This window comes from Odontesthes bonariensis, chromosome 14, assembly GCF_027942865.1.
Source record: "Odontesthes bonariensis isolate fOdoBon6 chromosome 14, fOdoBon6.hap1, whole genome shotgun sequence".
NCBI classification, from domain to species: Eukaryota; Metazoa; Chordata; class Actinopteri; order Atheriniformes; family Atherinopsidae; genus Odontesthes; species Odontesthes bonariensis.
Window position 1 is genome coordinate 10965917 of NC_134519.1, and position 11591 is coordinate 10977507.

The following is an 11591-nucleotide window of genomic DNA, read 5'->3' on the forward strand; positions in this document are numbered from 1 at the left end:
ATTCCCAAACTTTTGGCTGTTTTCCTGTCAGCTTGTCATTGCGCAAAAATAGTCCCCATCTTGCAAGGTTTAAGTTCAGCAACTCTCCCCAGATCGCTTCTCCTTGCTTGGTTATTTGCAGAAGTTTTTCAGACTTGATGCCTTGCGGTCCAAATCAAATCTTCGCTCGGGATAACTCACAATGTTTTCCCAAACATGTCTCCTAAAGAAAGACAGTTCTATCATTCTAGTTCCCCCGATAACCCCATAACTCCTTCTTTTTCATCTGCCCTGATCAAGTACAAGAGAGGGGAGAAAAGTTTATCAAATATTTTTGTCGTCCTTTACCCTTAATTGCCTTTGGGTGGGTTTCCCAGCTCCAGTTGGTCCGTTACTCATTTCCCATAGGACCTTACATGTGTCAGTCATGAATCCCCCCTGCCCAACCTCCAGCCTCCCTCCTCTCCCCCTCCTGGCTCACTCTGGAGGTTTCTCTTTTAGTCACATCCATTTCACATGTAAATACACACTGCTAATGTAGCTTTTCTCATCTCGTTTTGCATCTCCCCAACATCATCATCATCCACTTTTTTTTTTCTCCCCTGAAAAATTAGTTTGAAATAAGTTTCACCCCCCCGCACTGATACCTGTTCCACACCTCCAACTTCCAAGAAAACGATGTGATTGTTATTCTAATCATGAGCAGGACACATGGCAGTCTGAAGCCTGCCATTGCAGACCGGCTGCATGGCCACCAGGGCTACCAATGTTAACTGTCAGTTAGTGAATATAAGAGGGCCTATTTCCTGTGGCAATGAACGCCACAACCCCCCTTTTTTCTTCATTTTTTCTTGCCCCCCCTACTTCTCTGTGCTCTCTTCTCCCCTCCCTCCTCTTCCTCTCCACCAAAGATCTGTTTCTCATTATCCTCTGTAGTCTGCTCTCTGTCTGAGTCAGGAGACGAAAAACTTAAATAAACACTCTCTCTCTGGCTCTCTCCGCCTCAGTTCCTCCTCCTCCCCCATCTCTCCCCCTCTGTCCTCCTTCCTCGCTTGCCTTTGGTTCTCACAATCGTTAGGCGTATGTTATACTGGTGTGTAACTGGGGGCTTGTTTCATTCCCCATGTCATCCTCTTGGGGTTGTGTGGGCAGGCTTTAAATCCTGGACTGATCTCAAGATGTTTGAGTGTGGTTAGGGAAAGGAAAAAGTGCTACCAACAAGGCAGAGGCAAACATTTCTGAGGCTCTCTGTAAGATTCGGTAAACCCTTACAATAAATCCCAAAATGACACAACTGTAACATGATCAGATAAACTGTTATTTGCCGGTTTTAAAAAAAAAAAAATCCACAGGGAGTTTTGCTTGGTGGTCTCATGTTGGCTGGAACTTCTTACAGCCATTTAGTTTGTTAGTGCCCATGAGTACCTCTGCATTCAAGAGTATCTAAACTAAGGGCATTGGCTTGGTTTAAACTCAGTCATAGATCATCAGCTTCCAGCATCTTTTGGCTCTTGAAGGTATTTCAAGAATAGTTTGTGCAAAGTGCCTCATTATTACTCAACATTTACTCTTTTAGCTCACCAAAATTTCTGCAACTAACAGTGTGCAGCCACTTGTTTAGAGCTGTTACAAGAGCTAAACTAAAACAACCAACATAGTCAGAATCAGTGCCTACATAACAGGTTATGTGAACATCTGACCTTTACAGTTATTTGGATATTTAGATCAACCGATAGCAGGATTACACATCTACAGCTGAGCACACGTCAGCTTCGGGTTAAACATCTTGATTGATCTTCAGATAAAACACACTGCTACCACGGCCGATCTCCCTGTTTGGATTGTTCAATGTTTTCTGACAACCCGGGACGACCCCCAAACCGCACCGCCATGTTGTTCATTCATCTCTGCCATTTGATTATGAGCCATTAGAGCATATCATGAACCTCCAAATCTATTTGGTTATCTTTGATGACAAAACAGTTTGGATAGGATTAACGGGAGATCGGGGACTGAGATAAAAATATCCTAAACATGCAGTTAAGAGTTGTGGAGCAAACATGGGTAGAGGAAATGTTGACCTCTGCTCTCTATTGTCACGCCATGGACTCATGTCTTGAGTTTTATGTTTTAGGTCATGTTTGGTTTTTAGTCATGTCCTAGTTTAGTTCTCATGTTTCTGGTTCAGGTCTTGTGTTTAGTTTATGTCATGCCACCCTCTCCTGCCCTGCCATCAGCCTCACGTCCCTCACCTGTGTTTTCCCCATCAGCTGCACTCAATCCCTAATCACCCTCCACAGTATTTAGTTTCCAGGTTCCCTTTCAGTTTTTGTGAGATCCTTCCCCGTCACCATTCACGCCACGCCACGCCACGCCACGCCACGCCACGCCACGCCACGCCACGCCACGCCACGCCACGCCACGCCACGCCACGCCACGCCACGCCACAGTTAAGTCTTTTTCCATGTTATGCCAAGTGTTTTGTTAAATAATTTTTCCACAGTTCAGGTTTTTGAATCCGGCTCAGTCGCGCCTTTTGTTGATACTTTGTTTTTGTTAAATAAATCTACTTTGCTTTTTGAATATCCGTGTCCTTCTCAAACCCACCCCATACTGACATCTACTCTCTGCTGTGCAAGTCCTAAGTTTTGTCCATTCATGGAACCACTCTAATCGCAGCTGCCAACAGAGGAAGCTGTTTGTAATAAGAAGACGGTCAGATTGGACAGATTACTGATGTTAGCTGGGACATTTTTCATGTTTGACTGTAAAAACCAGTTTATTTGGTGTTGTTTCCACATTGTGAATCTGTAAAGTCCCTTTTAGACATGGGCAGCTGTTTATTAATCTGGTGGTGAACAGTGATGGAGAGGCACCTTGAGATGTGGGTATACTATTAATTTCTGTCTGATTTGTTTATATTGGTCCATCCAGTTAGGATAAACATCCTATATTATAAACAGTGACCTATAGGGAGTACTTTACCATATTTAGTTAAACCACAAAATGGGCCTGTTCTATATACATTGTCACATATACCATCTTGGTTGATACCAGGGAGTAAGCATCAGTACAAAAGGAGTGCCCTAAATCTCATGCATGAACCTAACCAGCATATTTAATAAAGGTAACTCAGAGGGGCAGTTCTTGTCTTTGCCTTCTAAGGGAAAAGACTGACAGCTCGTGAGTAAAATGATGCATGTCAGTGATTTGGGTACGTTCTGTGATGTCTAAGAGGTATGTTGTTATGCTCTGTACACCTGTGTGCACCCTGCACTACACCACTGTTGGCGGCTAATTGCGCAGATGTCATGCATGAACATTATATGTTATGGAAAAAGCTCGCCCCTGGAGCTTTTTGGTCACATGTTGCAACAGCCCACATATCACTTTGAACACGGCACAAGCTTAAACAGCAGTAGTCCCAAGTTTACTCGTAAAACGACATGTTATGAGCTAAATGTAACTGGAGAAGGACTTTGTGCAGTGCTCCAGCTCTCTTGTAATGTTACGTATCTCGTGTCTGAAAAGGGCTTCTGTACAGGGACCTGAGAAGTATTAACCGTGCAGGGTTTATGATACGATGACATAGATTTTTCCAGGAATCCGTCAGCAATATGCACTTACTTACTTATTAAGCTGATAAACTAAAACTTCTGCGTGACTGCAGCGTATTGTGTGGTGCCATTGTGTTACCAGAGCAGTTTTTGACCTAATTTATATAGGTAATTATAGCTGTCACAATATCTGAATTTCACCACACAATCATTGTGGCTGAAAGTGTTCACGATAACAATATCATTAAGAGTATTTGTAAAAAAAACTTAAAGAAAATACATTTTTAACAGACTAATTTTAGGGTTTTCTTCTCCTTTTTCTGTCACTTGAGTTACACCCAATATAGTTTGTAAGGAACTTTAAAAATTGTACAAAAATCAATCTGCATTTAATACCTTTTAGATTTTTTTTAGCATCTGAGATCAGAGCGCATTATTGTCATATTGACACAATATTGATATTCATCTAATTTGATATCAAAATGATTGTGAGCACAGAAATATCACAGTAATCACTTTCCAGCTTCCTTTTAGCAGTTTCAAGTAAAGAACATGGCTTGTTCTTGCTTTTTTAGGTTGGGGGAAAAAAAACGAATATATCGCTGTTCATTCTTCAATTTCTTCTCCTTTGCTCATAAACATGACCAAAGTTTTGTTTTAGATCAGTTTCATTTCCTGACACATTTTACTCCCTATGACCTCATTTTTGTCTGTTAAGTATGTAAATTTGATTGCATCGCACAGATTTTAGCACGCAGCAACTCTTATGCTGGTGTACTGAAGTCTTGATCAAATCCCTATTTCAATGGATAATATAAACGCTTGTATTTCAGATCAGATCTGATTTGAGCCTATCGCAGCTGCCTTTGGGCGAGAGGCAGGGAACACTCTGGACAGGACAGGTTCCCAGTATGTCACAGGGCCACACACAGACAACCATCCACACTTAATGTGCACTAACCCAACATGCATGTTTTTGGGACGTGGGAGGAAGCTGGAGTACCACAAGAGAGCCCACGCATACATGGGGAGAACATGCAAACTCCACACAGAAGGGCCCCAGCTCGGATTCGAAGCTTCTTGCTGTGGGCGGAGGTGCTAACCACCACACCACCGCGCAGCCCACATAAACACATGCTAATGATGAACCATCTGCATTGTGCAATGATTTATATTGACAGCTCAAATGAGTGGCAAGACGTAAAAGCTACATAAGACACTGTTTTGCAGAGTTTTATGCTTCCTTACAACGAAGGGCCGCAAGATATTGAGATGTTTCCACCCTGAAGGGCATTTCTGAAAGATTTATGGGCTGTTAAAAAAAAAAAAATAATAAAAAAATGGAAAGAAAAATATGCAGTTTCAGACACAGAAGCCTCATCACATCAGTCTTCGAGTTGCAGTAACATGTTTGCCAAAGTGAGAAAAGCAACTGTTATGGTTACAAATACTCCTAATTTTCTTTTCTTTCTTACATGTGTGCACATTTGTAGCCATTTAAACACAGGACACTACCAGAAATGGAAAGTTTCTGGGGCTTGTAAAACTTTAAAATTGAATGGCTAATAAATAGTTTAAGGGACTGCTGTAATGTGATGGATGAGTGCAGCACACATGAGGAACTGCTGAGCGTCAAGTTTACGAGAGAAAAGAGACGGAATGATTCCCGTGAATGTGTTGCCCTCGTGTGGTGAAAGCTAGAACAGTTTTTACTGTGACATCTATTCAAACATCCCCTGTAACATGACTCCAGACGGGCTGACGTTCTGAGTCAGGAAGACAAAAAAAAAGTAATTTGTTGTCTGAATCCATGGCTTTAACTAAAGAATACTTGGGTTATAAATCTATGTGTACAGGGCTAAAATGTATGTGTAAAATGTCATGAGGTTGAGGAAAGTTGATAGGAATAGTTCTTAAGGAACTTACGAAAAGACAACCACAAAATTGTCTCCCTTGGGGAGAAGTTCATAGAACGAAATCCGAAGTTCTAAGAACGCAGTTCTTAGAACTTCTCTGTCCGAATGCGGCTATTGACACTTGGCTGTGATGTGTGTCTGCATCACTGAAACTACAAATGTTCAAGGAATATTCTACAAAAAAGTGCTTTGGAGACTTTATCTATTGTAAAATACGCTGATACATTAAGATTATCTATGATAAGATGATATAGAATGTTACCTTATTATCAAGGTTAATAAAAATTTAAAACAGGGTTAAGAATCACGAAAAGTTAAATATAGTGTAAGAGGATACTCCCGTCCTCATATGTATCCACATGAATCACAGTTGGCACAGCTGGATGAAAATAATCAAGCATCACTATAAAAGGGCAGGCGCAAGGAATTGTGGGATGGAATTTTGTCATTTCTTTCATAAAGCATGGTCCAGTGTTTCCTATGCTAAAGGAGACCATTAAGGAAGCTCCTCTCCTCAGTATTTGGAGAGTTCAAACAGCTCTTATCGTGGCTTCTGTTTGGATACTTCTGCGTCATTTCACTCAGTCAAGAAGGTTTATAAGCAAAAAAGACCTGTTGTCAATATTGCTTTCAAAGCAATCATTATTTCTATCCAGTGGCACTAACTGTGATTCATGTGGATGAATATGATGACAGGAGGGTGAGTGGCCTGTAACAACACTGTTTCAATTTAGAGAATATTACTTTTCTTTTTTAATGACGAACCTTGATAATAAAGTAATATTCTATATCATCTCAAATATGATATAATCTTCATGTAACAATGTGATAGAATTGCATTAGACAAAGTATCTAAAGCACCATTTGTAGAATATTTAAAAAACATCTGTATTGTTGTATTAAACAGTGGTCAAAATCTCATTGTAGTGTGGTCGTCTTTACATATTTTCCTCCTCCTACCTTCCATAACCCCAAGACATTTTCCATCAAGATTAAGGAAAAGAGTTGAGAGAATGATGTCAGGATGTCTTTTTTGTGACTTCTGACTGAATTATTCCACCCGCCCCGGCCTTTAGACAAGCGTGCAGGAAGGCTGAGCGCAAACGGAAAAAAAGGACAAACTTTATCATTCCTAAAACATTTTTCAGGATTATTTGAGTCAGTCAAGTTCTGTCAAAAAGCTAAAGCTCAGCACAACTTGGACTTCATTAACAATGATGCGGAAAGATAAAACATTCAGCTTAATACCATCGATTCTGCATTGAATCCCAATGCTGCAGCAGCCGTGGCCACTTAATCTGCGAAACTGCAGTAAATTTCATCAATATAATTGACAGCATTAGGTCTAACATGACCACCTCATTCTGTCCTCTCACTTAAACAGTATCCAATCAGCTGCCTTCTGGAGTTTAAAACTATGTCATCTACCCAAATTACTGATATAATTTCATATACGAGTCCATTCAAATCACCATTTATGTCTCAATCTGCCCTCTAATTTGATTAGAAATAACAGTCTAACAAATGGTTATTTTAAGTAGACAAAAACTTAACCATAACTTAAAAATAACAAGCTTTGTGAAAGCTAAAGTAAAATAACCAGAATCTTGAAAGAAGCTGTTTTTGCTTAGGTTGCCTACCTGAATTATCATGATAGCCTCAATAAATTCCAGTTCAACTGAGGGTCTATCATGTCAGTCTGTTGTTCTTTATAATAGTGTAGCTTTATCTAAAAAATAAAGTCAGTTTTGAAAGGATAGTTTTTAAATGGTTTACCTTTCAAATAGAAGTGTTTCTTTTATAATAGGAAGCTGCGTATCATCTCCTGCTTGTATTTTATATGGAATCACACAGGGCTCCATTTTAGTCCCCTTTTTATTCTTGTTGTAAAATGCTACAGATTTTATCCCACCATTGTTATGAAGACACCCAGTTTTTCTCTAAGTTACTTCACTAAGTGTATGGATGGTTGGCAAGCAATTCCCATACATCCATCTATTTTCCACACCCATATAATTCAGTGTAGGGTCGCAGAGGGGCTGAAATTCATCTCAGCCGCCTCTGGGCGAGAAGCAGGTTACACCCTGATTGGTTGGTTGGCCAGTCCATCACATGACCACACAGAGACAAACGAGACAAACAACAATGTGTAATTCCTATCAACTAAAATGAAAAAAGAATGAATTAATCATAATTCGTCCATCCCACCCCATCAAGAGTTTCAACAATAAACTCGGCTCTCTGACAATCATTGTGTCTGTGGTCTTGTTGGTGTTTTCCTGGCCTCTTCTTTGAATTTTAGCAAACAGATCTTTTGTGTTTGGAAGGACAGTTTTTATCAGCTTAGAAATGTATCCAAATTCAAGACATTGCAACAGTAGGCCTACATGTAGATTAACTCAGACATCCCAAGTTCCAAAAACTCATTTCAGGGAGATGACTCAGTCTCCTCTCCACTCCACCCCCCCCCCCCCCACCTGACAAGCAGTCGCCCTGGACGCTCGTTGAACAGAGAGTCGCTTTGGACAGACAGGTTTCACAAGCAACCTCTCCCCACACCCCTCGCTCTCTCTCGTGCCTGCTCAGTCGAAACGCGCAAGTTGCACGAGTTATTTTATTGCCTGCACGCTCTCACTCGCATTGAAAGAAAAAAAAAAAACTCCCTCGAATAGTCTAAAATCCGGGATATTTTATCCGACTCGCGGGCATCCGTGATTAACTATCAATATCAGGTAGACTTCCGGACCTTCCGGGAGACTTGGGATGTCTGTTAACTGCACAGACCTACCTTGAAATTCTCAGCTATAGCATCGATAGCTAATTTAGCTTCTGATATACATTCTAAGTTTCCAATGTGGAAACGGAAAATGCGAAGCTGATGACATGTCCTTCTACAAATCCCGTAGTTTTAAAATGGCGGAGCGACATGGAGACATTCATTGGGGTGTAACACTCTTATGTACATTCGCATGCTGAATATAAAGAATATAAGAACACTGCACTTTTGTGATGGAGGTAATTAATAACGATTGAGGTAATACTTGTGAATGATAAGACTCAAATTTGTTAATAGACAACGTGAAATATTACACATTATAGCTTTAAAGATTTCAGCATTAAATTAAAATGATTGTGCTTTATTCCTAGAATGCCCTTTACACCACACTGGATGCTCCCTATGATTTTTCTGTTGTAAGTTGATTAATGCAATCAAAGTAAGCTCAACATTACAACAAAACATTTATTATGACATAGTGTAAGGTTGTTGATTTTTTGTTGTTGATCATTTTCCAGATGGACATGCCACTTTTACGACAGTGGTAGTGTATCACCCTCATGGAAATTTTGACCTTGGAAGGTGAGACTGCAAAGATTTTGTTATTTGACTTGAAGTTGACAAGACGTTTTTATTTATTTATATTGTTTAATCATTTTTTGAGCTATGGAAAGCTGTTCGCCTACTGGACAGATGGATCAAAAGCGCTTCTGCGAGGTGAGGTGCCACCAGTGTTTAGGCTGAAAAGGACGATTGGTAACATTACTAAGGTCCGATTTTTTTTTTTTTTTTTTTTTTGGTTGAGTTCTGTCTGAATTTTTCTTTTGTTTCTGGTCAGAAACAATATTTTTTTTGTACTGAAATTGTGGGGTCACTTTAAAGAATATGCCATTCACAAGATAAGGTCAGACCTGCTGTCTGCAATTTATAAATAAAGTGTCTAGATAATGTGTGATTGGATTTGACATTTGTTGAGCTCTCCAATGGTTCTAGGTAGACCTATTAGAGGAGGGCAATGATGGGATCTTCACTCTTTTTTTTTTTAATAGCTTGTGTTTTTAATATTAAAACTTGTCATTTTGCTTGTCTATATTTTCAGGAAGAAGAGCAGCAGGCAGAGGTCTCCAAGAGAGCCAGACTTGCTGATGTGGACACACCAGTGGAAGACGTAAGCTTTTGCACGATATCTATTGGTCAGATACTGTTGGTGTGGCAGCTATAGTACAGACATCTTTCTTTCTGTCTTTTCCATAGGACTCGGTTGAAGATCGCATTCTTCAAAATCGCAGACATGCAGCAGAGTGGCCAACAAACCACTGTTGTCTGCCAGAGTGGACCTGCCTGACGTTCTGGGCATGGGGGAAGAGGAACAGGCAGAGGCTGCTCTACAATATGGGAGGTTGTGGAATAAAGAACTGGACGAGGATGAAAGAGAAGCGATCCTGGAGCCTTTCAAAATAATATTTCACAATATTAACGACATGTTGATATTTTGTGAACTGGTAGTCGACAAAAACAAAGATTTTTTGTCATATTGTGAATGTTTGACTGAATAAACACTACAGAACATTTGATCATGTTGTGACTTGGTGTGTTTTTTATCTTTTCTCATTGATCCCTTAATAATTTGACTAAGATTATACTGTAGATATCAAGAGTTAGGGTACTATTTAGTGGTACTAAGGTGTTCCAGCAGCACAAGAACATAATTGGCATAGACATAGAACCAAACATGAAATTTATGGTGGTTAAGGATAAAAATACAGAATAACACAACAGAAAAACTAATTGAAACAAATATATATATATATATATATTGATAGATTTTATGTCGTACTGTTAACTAATTAATTCATTTGTGAGGAAAACGATTAAACCGGAAGTTCATTTGCGATTTTATTTTGAAATGTACGCCGTGCATTTCCGGGCCTGACAGTGGAGATGGGGACCTGACAGTGGAGGTCTGCAGCCAGGACCTCTTGAAAAATATAGCGTTTAAAAACGTTTAAAAATACGTGCTTCCGATACACACGCTTTTATTTTGAAAGGCTTCGAATCAACTTCCGGTCCTCACAGTGCAGATGACGGTCTGCAACAGGGTCCTGACAGTGCAGGTATGTGGGTCCTGAGAGTGCATGTCTGCAGCCAGACTCTCTCGACTCTCTTGGAGCGGGAGGGCAGTGGCTGAGGGAATCCACCCCCAAGACACGAGTGCCTTTATAAAACATAATAGGCCTATATATGTCTTTTTTAAGCATATTCATACGAATATTTATTTGTCTTTTATGTATTTTTTTTCTTTTGTCCCAACAAAATTCTGATGGTGCCGCTCAAAAAGATATTTGTCTGTAAATGCAAAAATCTACGGTCTGATAACCATCTCCGACGAATATTTATTTCTCTGCGCAATAACGCTGCACCTTCATCCACGGGATCGTTTTCAAAAGGACATGTTGGTGAAAAAAGTCGCCTCCTACTGTGCCTAAAGGACTTCTAGAAGTAGAAGAACTCGCTCTGCCTGCTGAATGAATGAGGAAATCAAATGGCGTGTGTGGCTGAAAGAGGGTGGAGACAGAAAGAAACTCCAGGTTTCTTGAATAAAACCTGTTCCCGACCAGGTTAGGTTCAGAGAGTCTGTTACTATGGTAACTGACCGTGAGGTTAAGTTACCTCTCTTTGTGAAACAGGCTAGAGTTACCCCTCTTTCTCGGGATTGAGTTACCTCCCTTTGTGAAACGGAAAACTCAGGGTTTCCCTCATTTCAGGGTTAATCAACTCAGAGTTTTCACTAAACCTGCTTCGTGAAACGGACCTCTGATCTGTTCCATTCAGCCCACCTGGATCCACTTACCTGATCACTCAGTTGTACCTAGCCTCCATCAGTCATTGCCAGATATTTTGTTCAGTAACAGTCTTGTCATGGGGTCGTAGGTATTTTAGTCCTTTGCTTGCTGTCCCAGATATTTGAAAACATTTTGCATCAATAATTTTATCTGCTGTTCCAGTTTTTTATGTCTAATCTCTGATACAAATGTTCAACAAAGAAGCTTTCAGATACTCAGTGGAAACAAATGAGCCACTGCTAGCATGCCTGAAATTGTGTGGAAGTGTACAATGACATGAACTTCTGCTGTAATCAATCTTTGATGTTTGGGCATCTCATCATTTCAATCTCCACCCTTTAATGGGAGCCAGCATTCCTGTGGAAATGACACTTGTATGGACTAGTGAGGGTAAAATTTATGTATGAGTGCTCTCTATATTCATGTTAGCGCCTGTGCTCAGCATCCATGACATGGGGGGGCTTGTGCAATCATTCTGACACACCTATACTCCTTGTTCCTTTTTCGTTACAAAACACTT